The sequence below is a fragment of the Medicago sativa genome, chromosome 3 (genome assembly GCF_051527215.1).
Source record: "Medicago sativa cultivar Bolivia chromosome 3, Bolivia_mono, whole genome shotgun sequence".
NCBI classification, from domain to species: domain Eukaryota; kingdom Viridiplantae; phylum Streptophyta; class Magnoliopsida; order Fabales; family Fabaceae; genus Medicago; species Medicago sativa.
Genome location: NC_140751.1, coordinates 35,501,895 through 35,514,554, shown reverse-complemented (window position 1 = coordinate 35,514,554; position 12,660 = coordinate 35,501,895). Strand labels below are relative to the sequence as shown.

Sequence of the window (12,660 nt, the reverse complement as noted above, 5' to 3'; positions counted from 1 at the left end):
TTGGGTAGGCCGAAACGACAGATGATCTTCTTCCAATAGAACTTCTTTACTCTTTCTGCAGTTATCTTAGCGACCGCTTCTGCCTCGATCCATTTGGTGAAGTAGTCTACCCCTACTATGAGAAATTTCAGCTGCCTTGGGGCGAGGGGAAAAGGCCCAACAATGTCGACCGCTCATTTGTGAAATGGCCATGGTGAGTATACGGAGGTCAACTCTTGAGCTGGGACATGCTTCCTATCTGAAAACCTTTGGCATTTATCACATTTCTTTACGAGATTCGAGCTATCCTGGAGCATGGTGGGCCAGTAGTAACCGGCGCGGAGGAATTTGGCAGCTAGAGCTCGCCCGCCAATATGACTACCTCAAATGCCCTCGTGTACTTCCAAAAGGACCAAGTGCGTCTCGTCCTCCCCTAAGCATCGTAGCAAAGGAGTTGTGCGTCTCGAAGAAGAAAAGACAGTCAGAAGGCGAGCATCCAAATTCCTTTTGGTTTCTGGAAAACTCTACAAAAGAGGCTGCACAACTCCTTTGCTATGATGCTTAGGGGAGGACGAGACACACTTGGTCCTTTTGGAAGTACACGAGGGCATTTGCGGTAGTCATATTGGCGGGCGAGCTCTAGCCGCCAAACTCCTCTGCGCCGGTTACTGCGTGCCAAGCCAAGATTGAGACACGTGGCGCCCATCGACGAGCAGTGGAATACGAGAAGTTCGTGACCACACGAAAGGCGGCCTGATGAGGTCGCCCAAAACGAAATCGCGCGCACGAAACCGCCTTTAGGCGGCATCCCTTGAGCAAAGCACGGATGGGACTACCGTACGTCACAAACCATCTCGCCTTGACCCAAGGCTCATGCTTGGGGGGCTATAGGATCCGCCATCACGCAGCACGAACACCCTCAGGGTCTATTAAGGCATTTCACGACATTCTCAATACAATGCTCCGAGTCCAGAACGCATACCCACCCTTAGGTCCTCCAGAACCTCAGGAACAGCCTAGAAAAAAAAATCTTTTCAAATAACCAGCTGCGTGGTAAGATTTCGTGAAGACAAGCACTTCGCCTTGTCCCAAGACTTGTGCTTGGGGGGCTGTGAACCATCATCATATTCCAAAGGGACTCAAATGAACCCCAGACAGACTTCCCGCATGTCCTCATCACTTCGCCTTGTCCCAAGACTTGTGCTTGGGGGGCTGTGGACCGTCATAATCTTCCTAAAGGCATTGAGACCCTCCAGAAAGGCCCTAAGCCCTCCAGAAAGGCCTTGGCGCCCTCCAAAGGGGTTCCTAAGCCCTGGCGCGCTCCCTTAAGGGTGCCGCCTCACAGAACTTCTAGAACCCTCTAGAAACCGCCAATAGCCCCAAAATACACAAATACCCCTGTTGCTTGGGGACCAAGCAACCGAAGCCCAAGCCCGCAGCAGGCTATAAATACCACTCTTGAGAGCATTCTCAAGGCATCTAATCATCAGTAAAAAACCCTAGAATCCTAGTATTCCTTACCGTACTCTTTTGCAAGTACAGTCGTATTTATAGCTGACATGTGTACTTGTAAGCCAATGAGTGCTTGCCACGTATTCTGGACTTGCTTTGGACTAAACTTGGCTTAAGGACCTTCCTGCAATTTTCGAAAGTACAGGGACCAAACTGCAATTTTGACAAACTGGACTAATATGCAATTTTTAATACTAAAGGACCAAAATTTAAATTGAAAAAGACTTTTAAAGAAAAATAAAATGAAAAGAAGGACTAAAGTGTAATTTTTAAAATCTTGAAGGACTGAAATGCAAATAATAATAAAATTGGAATAAAATTGGTAAATTGGAAAAAACGTAAAGTGAAACCAATAAAAAACACAAAATGGACTAAAATGAACCAATTACATAAATGAGGTACTTCAAAGTAACCTCTCTTTGTCAAATTTTTGTGTTAAATGACCAAAATACCCCTAGGGACTAAAATGACTCAAAATGACTCAGATGCAAGCTTTGAAATGGATTTTAACATGGAATAGAAGCAAGAGTTTATTCAGACCAATTGAAAAGACTCAGAGACAATTTTTAGAGATTAAACAGAGTTTTAACACTTGAAATGACTAAAATGCCCTTAAGGACTAATTGGCCCAAAATGACTCAGATACAATCTTTGGAATGGATTTTAACATAGAATTGAAACAAGGATTTATACAAACAGATTGAAAAAACTCAGAAACAATTTTCAAGGACTAGAATGAATTTGAATGCAGGAAATGACTAAAATACCCTTTTTCACGAATTTTGCAAATAACATTGAAATAAGATGCAGAGAAATATGCAATTGATCAGAGACCATTTCAAATGACTTGAAATGCAAAAAAAAAATTTGGATGGCTTGAAATGCAAAGGGAACATAGACAAATACACAGTTGAAAAGATTTTTAAAGCTAAATTGGGAGATGAAGCAGAGTAAAATATCAGTGTAAAACAACAGCAAATTGGTAATCTTTCAAGAGTAATAGACACATATCAAAGATAGAAAGACATTTTGAGCAAGTATTTTTAGGTCCAAAATTAGGGTATAACACACGGGAAATACAAATTTATCTACTTTAACGAAGAGATCCTTGGCTATTCCCATTGGTCGGGATACAGACTTGTCGGCAAGTTTCGGCAAGTTGTAAAGTCATTCTTGTTAACTTCATATCTAGGCCACCAACACGCTTAACAACCGAATATGGTATAAGATTAATACTTGAACCTAGATCAATTAAAGCTTTACCGACATTGACGGTACCAATTGCCACCGATAGTGTAACTCTTTCGAGATCTCTTTCTTTCCTTGGTAACCTTCTTTGGATGATTGCACTATAATTTGCGTCGAGTTGAATTGTTTCATCATCATTGTATCGCGCTTCTTGGACAAGATCTCCTTCATAAACTTGGCATAAGTCAACATTTGATCAAGAGCTTTGGCAAATGGAATGTTGATCTCTAACTTCTTGAAAATATCAAGGAACCTCTTGAAATGCTTCTCCAATTCCTTCTTTGATTGAACTTTAGTATATGGAAGCTTGTGAGCCGGAACATTCTTCCCGACTTCTTTCTTCTTGTTCTTCTTCACATCCTTTTCAACTAATGCTTCATCTTTTTTATTTTTTCTTCTTTTTCATTTTTTTGTTCTTTTTCTTTTTCGACTAAACTCCTATTATTTACATTTTCATCATCACTATATACATCCTCCGCTTCCTTCTCACTCTCTTCTTTATTAACCTCCTCTTCATTCTCAACAACTTGCCTTTCTACCTCCAAGTTATCACCAATCCCTTGTCCGATTACCTTGCCACTTCTTGTTGAAATGGATTTGCATTGTTCATTCTTGCCATTGTTGGGATTGTTTTGTGTATTTTCCATGAAGGTCCCTCCTTGTTGATTGGACAATATTTGAGAGATTTGGCTCAAGTGTTGAGCTTGTTGCCCCATTTGCGTCTCAAGATTCTTTATGGACGCGGTATTGTTTTGTTGGTTGGCCATTGTAAGCTGCATGAATTGATTGAAGGTGTCCTCCAGCTTTTGTGTTCGATCTTGTTGTGGTGGATATTGTTGAAAGTTGTTGTTGTATGGCTGTTGATTTGAAGGTCCGGCAGTAAGCCTCCACGGTTGTCCGAAGTTGTTTCCTCTTTGAAAGTTGTTGTTGTTCGAATACCGTTGTTGATTTGAATTGCCCGGATATTGACCTTGAAATTGTCCCGGTCTTTGTTGATTGCCCACATAATTGACTTCTTCTTCAAGTTGCGGCGAATAATAACCCGTTGGATGATCACCAGAACACATCTCATAAAAGTGTACTTGTTGATGCCTTTGTTTTGCAATTGTTCTTTAATGAGTTTAGGCATCTCCTTCATTTGAGTCTTCATTTCTTCAAGCTGTTGAGTTAAGATTTTGGTTTGTGCAAGATTTGCATCGCTTGACCCTAACTCAAGAATTCTGGACTTTCGGTGTGTACTACTTCGGTTGTGTTTGGCTGCTCGGTCATTGAGTGACATTTTGTTGATGATGTCTACAGCGTCTTGAAGACTCAATTCCATCAATGAACCATGTGCAGCTGCATCTAAGATAAGCTTTGGCTCTAGTAGTAATCCTCCACGGAACATATGGATTTGAGTTGTATCGTCAAACCCATGCTTTGGACATTTTCTCAATAAAGACTCATCTGAACCTTGAGCGAACATTGCAATTGCAGTTTTAGTGTCCATGTGTTTATGATCCGGAAAGAATCTTTCTTGGAATGCTTTCTCCAATGCATTCCAATCATTCATAATGGATGGTGGTTGATTAAGATACCACTCCCGAGCTTTGCCGATGAGTAAGTGTTGGAACAACCTTACGAACCCAGCTTCTTCATCAGCTTTAGATGCACCAAGACTGTTCGCTAGGGCATAAAACACCGATAGATGTTGATAAGGATCTTCATGATCAAACCCGACAAAAGGATGATTTGAAACAAGTTGTATAGTTTTGGACTTAAGCTCTACTTGTTTCTCCTTGTCCTTTCCAAGATAAGCCAGCCGTCTTGGACTCGTTCAGCAGGGCATCACACTTTGATTTTGATTGTTTCCAGCCATTTCTTCTTCTTTGAGTATGGTTGTTAGTGAAGGTGTGAAAGTTGAGGTTCCTTCTTGTTGCTTTTGTTTAGCTAGTTCTTGTTCTTTCTTTTTCTTACTATTGTTTTTGTGAGTCGTCTTCTTAATCTCATGATCGTATCTCAGTTTCTCTGGTGGAACTGTACCTTGCATAAAAGGATTTCAAGAATCTGACCACAAGATAAGCAACACCAAGGATAATGAATGAATGATGTATATACAAAAATGAATATGTGCAAAATTGTCTTAAAACGATAAAATAGTCATACTATCTATGATATCTAAATACCAGTCCCCGGCAACGACGCCATTTTGATGATATCTAAGGCATGAAACTTGTTAGGATTAGAGTTCCTCGATCAAGCATCAAACATAACCTAATGATCATATACGGATTCTAGCTTGTCTTTGATATTATCACATATCCCTCGACAACATCATTCGTGTCCAAACAATATTGTAAGATCAATTGTATCATTCAATTGTCGATGTCTCAAACTATTGAACGATCCAAGAGTCGTTCTTATCATTTAATCGACGATTTCTCAATCTATTAAATGATAAGAAAGCATTAAGTTTGGATACAAAAGGTGATTATCAAAACATCCATTCCATGTCTAGAATCTATGTTTTGATAGATGCTTATTCTAAACCTAGATTCAAAAGTATTTTTCAATCACTAATAAATCAAACATAAGCATTAAAGTGCAAGAAGAACATCAATATCAAATCAAATGCTAGAATCATATATTTATAGATTAGAAGATTACATGTTTATCTAAGATCAAGTACCTCTAATCCCAACAAAGGAGATTTAGCTACTCATTGTCATGGAAGCCTTGCAAGAATGAATTGAAGGAGAAAGATTCATTATAACTTGTGATCTCTCAACAAATGAGGAAGAATCCACCTTCTATCACTCTCACTCTATATGAACAAGCCTTATCTCTCTCTCTCTCTCTCTCTCTCTCTCTAAAGTATTACAAGTAAAATTATGAGAAACTAAGATGATCTCTAATGAAATGATCAAGGGCAATTTATAGAAACTCTCTTCTGCATCAACTCGCCTCGCGAGCTCCTTCATTCGCCATGGCGAGTTGAGGTTTCTTCACCATTGGGTTTATGCCACGTCAGCTTTGAGGAGTTTAGGCCGCCCTAACTCGCCTCGCGAGTTGATGTGCTCGCCTTAGCGAGCAAATTGATGCTTCTGCATCTGCTGGTTTTCTTGCTACTTGTCACTGCGAGTTGGAGGCGACTAAACTGTGCTTCCTGCCTCTTGCTCGCCTTTGTTACTTGCCACTGCGAGTTGGAGGCGATTGAATGATGCTTTCTGTTTCATCTTGCTCGCCATTGCGAGTTGGAGGCGAAGGAATCCATCATTCTGCCTCTTTTGTACTTTTCTCTATTTTTCTTCTTTGTTTAGTGTCTTGAGGTAAATTCCTGCACAAAAGGGTAGAGTAAGATATATTAAGTGTAATAGGGCAATTAACACTTATCTCTCGGCTTTTCCCTAAATAACTTGCAAAGCAAGTAACAAAAGTGCCTAAAATATAACATGAATTAAACACTTCCTAGCACTTATCAGTAGTGGGGTTCTTTTATGGCAAGTGCATGTAGGGCCAACAAGGTTGGTGGGCCTCAAGAGGAAACTAGGCTTGAAAAAAGGTCTTCAACTGAAATTGCTGAGGAAGGTGACCATGAAAAGGAGGGGTAGAAAGTGGTGTCTGTTTTTAATAACCCAGTCTTTGAAAAAACTGAAACGACGGGACCTGGTAGCCAGGCCTTCCAAGACCAATGAGTATTGTAGCTTGGAATTGCCGAGGCCTGGGAAACCTGCGCGTAATTCCTAAAATTAAATTCCTTGTTCGGTATTATAAACCGGATATCCTTTTTCTTTATGAAACTATTGTTCAAGTTATTGAAATCAAGGAATTTCGTTATTTATTGGGTTATGATTCTTTTTTTGCACCAGTTAGAAATAGTAGAGGAGGAGGCATTGCTTTGTTTTGGTGAAATACGGTTAATTGTAGCATTGTCAATTATTCGGCTAACCATATTAGCGCTAAAATTGAAGAAGTTAGTCGTGGGGATTGGATATTCACAGGTTTTTATGGATATCCAGAAGTCAGTAGAAGAAGAGATTCGTGGAATTTTATATGTGGTCTTGCGAGACAGATTACTTTACCATGGTGTCTGATGGGGGATTTTAACGATATTATTCATGCTGATGAGAAAAAAGGGAGGGCCACCAAACCCAATTGGCTTATTAGGGGATTTCAACAAGTTGTTCAAGATGCTGGTCTTATTGATGTTCATATGGAGGGATATCCCTTTACCTGGTTTAAGAGTTTGAGTACTACTCGTGCTGTAGAAGAAAAGCTGGATAGGGTTTTAGTTACTAATTCTTGGATGCAGATATTTCCTAATGCTAAGCTGGAAAATGTTGTTGCTTCGTCCTCTGATCATTTTCCTATTTTGTTGGATAAAACTCCCGTGTCTCGAACTCATAGAGTTAAAAGGTCCTTCAAATTCGAAAATGCTTGGAGAATTGAAGATGGTGTAAATGACGTTGTTCGGGATAGCTGGTTGGGAGTGCATGAAGCAATGTCATTAACAAATTATCTGCTTGTGCAGAAGATCTGACACATTGGAGTAAAACTCATTGTAACAAACTCCAAATAGATATTGAAAACTGTCAAAAATAGCTCAGTACAAGTTGCAGTGCCACTGGAATCCAGGATGAGGTCCAATTCGACAATCTGAGGCAAAAACTGAACCACCTTATTGTTCAAGAGAACATGTACTAGAGACAGAGAGCCAAAACACATTGGTATCATGATGGAGATCTGAATACGAAATTCTTTCATGCTGCAGCGACTTCTAGAAAGAAAGTCAACAAAATTCTTTCTCTTGAAACAGATGAAGGAATTCGTATCATAGATGACTTTGGAATGCGATCTATTGCGAAGAATTATTTTGATGAATTATTTGAAGGACATGAAAATGTTCGTTCCCCAGTGATAAATATGCTGGATCAGGTGATTGATAATGAAGACAATGCTCAGTTAACATGACCTTTTTGCAGAGAATAGTTTAAAGAAGCAATGTTTCCCATGCAGCCTGACAAGTGCCCATGGTTTCAATCTTGGGTTCTATCAACATTTTTGGTCAGTATGCAGTGATGACATCTTTAATGAGTGTTTCTAGTGGATGAATGAAGCGCAATTCCCCCCAACTTTGAATTCCATAAATATAGCCCTAATTCCAAAAGGTACAGAACAAAAAACTATGAAAGATTGGAGACCCATAGCTTTGTGTGTCCTTTACAAGCTATTATCCAAAGTACTGGCAAATCGTCTGAAGAAAATTTTACACAAAGGTATTGCTGATTCACAGTCAACTTTCGTGCCTGGCAGATCCATTCTGGATAATGCTTTAGTTGTTATTGAATTGGTTCATTATATGAAGACGAAGACAAAGGGCAACGAGAAAAGTGTCGCGCTGAAGCTATATATCAGTAAAGAGTATGATAGAAATGATTGGTTTTATCTTAAAGATGTCATGTAGAAAATGGGGTTCTCTAGAAAGTGGATCCAATGGATCATGATGTGTGTAGAAACAGTTGACTATTCTGTCATCATGAACAAAGAAATTGAGGACTTATCTATAACACTCATACTAGACGTATCTAGAAAGTCTAGCAAGTGCATTAATTTAGTACTGGATACATTAAAATTTTACAACAAATAATACTTCGAATGGATACATTATACAACTAAATGCGTTCGTGCATAAAAATACAACTCAACTTGTCCAAAACATAAAAGGTGCATCCTTGAACGTCCATATCATTCTCCAGCTGTACGAACGAACACTTGTTGATACATCCATTCGGCAACTAGCTTTACGTCCGACCTGTTTATCTGAAACAAAATAAGGACTGGGATGAGACATAATGTCTCAGTGAGTTCCACCTAATCCTAGGCTATAGGCAACCTCAAGGGAAACCTACGGTCACCACGTGTCTACATTACAACCTGACGGTTGATTATACGTGTGTGGGGACTTGCATGCATAGACGGTGGTGCATACTAGGGCCGTCATAATTCATCTTACTTGTTAAAGGCTTACTATATTCATATGTGTCATGGCGGTTGAGGGAACCTAAGACCACTATGCCAAGATACGGTAAACACATCAAGGTCTTCATATAACATGTTCATGACACCATCCTAAGCCGGACGATTAGGGAAACCTAAGATCGTCATCGGCATCACATTCTTTACTTAACATGTACTTGTACTTAACATATCATACTTAAGTTCATTCGTGATCATAATCATATAATACATAATCGTGTCTAAGTTCATTAATCATTATGTTAGCGTTGAACAAACATCATTATTATCTTGGTTCATTTTACGGAGATCCCCGGGTGGAGTAACCCCGAGTACAATCCCATACATGACCAATGTACGTACATCGGACTCCCTCGGTGTCGTGCGGGTCCCTTGCGGCTTTAACCGTTCCCCTTAGGTCGAGAATCTCCTATATCCCCCTGGCGTGGATAACAAGAGACACGAGCACCTACGTCTTGTTAATTTCAGTGACATGCGGGTCCCTTATGGCTTGAATCGTTCCCCTTAGATCGAGAACCTCTTGTATCCCCCTGATGTGGATAGCAAGAGACATGCCACCTACTTATGATAATCATAGTCTTAACATCGCGAAATATTAAACCTATTCATGCTTGCTTACTACTTCGGACCCTTGAGTCGATCCGAGTAGCGGTAATCTTATACTTGTTCATCATAAACATGGTGGAGAAATATCTAATCAAACCACAACTAACATACTTACTAACTTATTGTTGTTCATGTGCGAAGATATAGTTCGCGTCCTATCATTCTAGGAATTCATACTAACTTGCTAGTTCTCGACGACTATGTCGAGGTTCTAGTTTTCCCTTGCTTAATGATTTGCTTGCTACCCGATTCTTATCGTATCATCTCTCGTTTACCATGCTTCATTATACTTGCCAAACACTTGCTTCATTTATAAGGAAGTTTTCTTTAAAGGATTAACATCTGGGACCTTGGAATGAGGGGTTTATCATATAAAAAGACTGCACAAGAAATCGGCTCGCGAAACACCGGAACGGCCTGAGGCGAACAAAACAATGGGTTTCCCCACTGTGTTGCTCGCCTAGGCAAGTAGAATCACTGAGGAGGCGAGCTCTTACTCTCCATGGCGAGTTGGGGGCGAGCAGGACCCCCTGTTCGACCTTCTAGCTCGCCTCGCGAGCCATTTACTCGCCGTGGCGAGCTGTGACAGTCCAGCAACCTCAAATTTGATATTTTTGACTTAAAAACCTCAAACCAAGCATCTCCAAGTGCTATATGACCCTTAGGATCATTAGAAACCTGTAAAACAGTCATGGAACAAGTGCGTACAAGTATAGCAAGCATGGCAATAAAAGGGGCAACTAACTTACACCTTAAGCCCTAGAATTCATATTGTTTCTTTACATGAATAAAACACATAAACCATGGATAGTAAGCTATCTAAGGAACTCACCTTGCAAGTTCTCAAAGCCATTCCAAGCCTCAAGTTCAAGCAAGCATCATCTTCCCTTCACAAAACCAATCCTAGTTTGCTTCCTTGCTCCCAAAGCTTCAATTGAACCAAGAAACATAATCCATACTCTAGCCCACGATCTAACTCCCACTAGTTGCTTCCAATTTGCCATACATACCATAAACATCATCAACCCACTCCTTGATTCTCTTGGAACCCTAACTTTTAATCTTGACCCCAAGTTGACATCAAAACTTTCAAACAAACTCAAGGCCCTAGCTTCTTGGTCCATGAACTTATGAAGATTAAAACAACTCATGTTTCAAGTTCCAACTTTGCCAAACCAAAACCCTAGTTTCATGGAGGAGATGAGAAATAAAGAAATCAAACCAATTACACACTTCCTTAAGCTTAAGGGATCATAAAAGATCATAGAGTAGAATCTTACCATGAGAAGATGAAGTTTCATGAAGGTTGTTGAAGAGGAGAAGAAGTAGTGAAATCCCCCAAAGTTTCTAGTTGTTCTTGAAAGAGGAGGAGTAAGAAACCATGATGTATGATCCATCACCAACTTAATAATCCATGGGGAAGAAGATTTGATGATTTTGTGAGGTAGGGAGAGAAGAGAGAGGCCGATGGTTAGAGAGAAGAGAGAGCAAAACTCCTTTCTCTAACCTAGAGAGAGAAAGAAGATGAAGAATGGGATATTTTGGGTGCCAACATTAAATAAATATTCTTCCAAGTGAAATTACCAAATTGCCCTTGTCTTAAGCGTGCTATATCCGACTCTAATATTTATTACGTAACGAGCTGACATCACATAATAAATATTTTCCATTATGCTTATTGAGCATAAACTTTAATCCTCAGACACGATCGACTGGTAATATTCCGATACTGACATGCGGGATATTACATTATCATTCCAGGACGCGGGCTAAGGCAAGATGGTCCGTTGTCACCAAATTTATTCATTCTTTGTGCCGAAGGTTTATCGGTGCTGATCAGAAATGCTGAAAATAGAGGGGATCTTCAATGTGTTCGTGTTTGACGTATTGCTCCGAGGGTATCCCACATACTGTTTGCTGATGATTGTTTCTTGTTCTTTCAAGCAGAGGAGCGCCAGGCAAATGTGATGAAGCATATTTTGACTCAATATGAGGAAGCATTAGATCAAGCTATCAGTCTCCCTAAGTCTGAAATCTTTTACAGTAGAAATGTTCAAGAACCGTTACAATAATCCATCACCAACATCTTAGGAGTGCGTGCGGTCTTAGGGACTGGTAAGTATCTTGGTCTACCATCAATGGTAGGGCGTAGTAAAAAAGCAACTTTCAGTTTCATTAAGGATAGGGTGTGGCTGAAGATTAGCAGTTGGAGCAGCAAATGTTTGTCCAAAGCAACTAGGGAGGTCATGATCAAATATGTTCTTCAAGCTATTCCGTCGTATGTCATGAGCATATTCAGGTTACCAAATTCACTCCTAGATGAAATAGAAAAGATGATGAACGCATTCTGGTGGGGTCATGGAGGCAAAAATGATAAAGGGTTGCATTGGCTATCCTGGGAAAAGCTATATGTTCACAAAAACCATGGAGGAATGGGTTTCAAAGACTTGGCAGCATTCAATGTTGCAATGCTTGGTAAATAGGGATGGTAACTACAAACTAATTCGGATAGCCTTTTTTCAAGAATTTTTAAAGCTAGGTATTACCCGAATAGTAGTTACCTAGATGCTAAATTGGGGCATAATTTAAGTTTTGTTTGGCGTAGTATTTTTAGCGCCAAAGTGGTTGTTAGACAAGGTGCTCGCTAGAAAATTGGTTCTGGTTTTAATATTCCTATTGTCAGCGAACCAAGGATTGGGACAGGATCTAGCATTCCTCCTGTTGGCCCCGACATGTTGGCTCTTCAACCTTATACCGTGGGACATAATTAATCAAGATGATAAAGTGTGGAATGAACAGTTGATAAGTCAGTTATTTGCAAGTGAAACAGCCCAACATATTTTAAATACCCCTCTACACCAACAGGTCCAGATGGACAAGTTGATCTGGAAGGCAGAGAAGAATGGGTGCTACTTTGTTAGAAGTACTTATCGCATTTGTATTGAAGATGTTATAAACAATGATCACTTGCGAAAACCTAGGTGTTGGAGTGGTATATGGAGATTGAAAGTGCCTCCCAAAGTCAAGAATTTGGTATGGAGAATTTGTAGAGACTGTTTTCCAACACAGGTGAAGCTGCGAAGCAGGGGTGTCAATTGTCCATCAGATTGTGTCATGTGTGAAGATCCGCATGAAGATAGCTACCACATACTTTTTCATTGCCAGGCGAAAATTGATGTCTGGATTACAACCAATGTTTGGCATTTAATTTCTCCATCTCTGAATCAATTTGATAATGCTCCAGATATCATTTTCAACTTGTTGTAAAAGTTGTCTACAACTTAGATTGAGACCATTGTC

The 12,660-nt window shown here is 39.9% G+C and overlaps 1 pseudogene; it reads right to left on the bottom strand.

The window, feature by feature from the left end:
* Nucleotides 1-12,660, bottom strand: part of LOC146937347 (uncharacterized) — an 86,491-nt pseudogene that overhangs the window by 13,973 nt on the left and 59,858 nt on the right.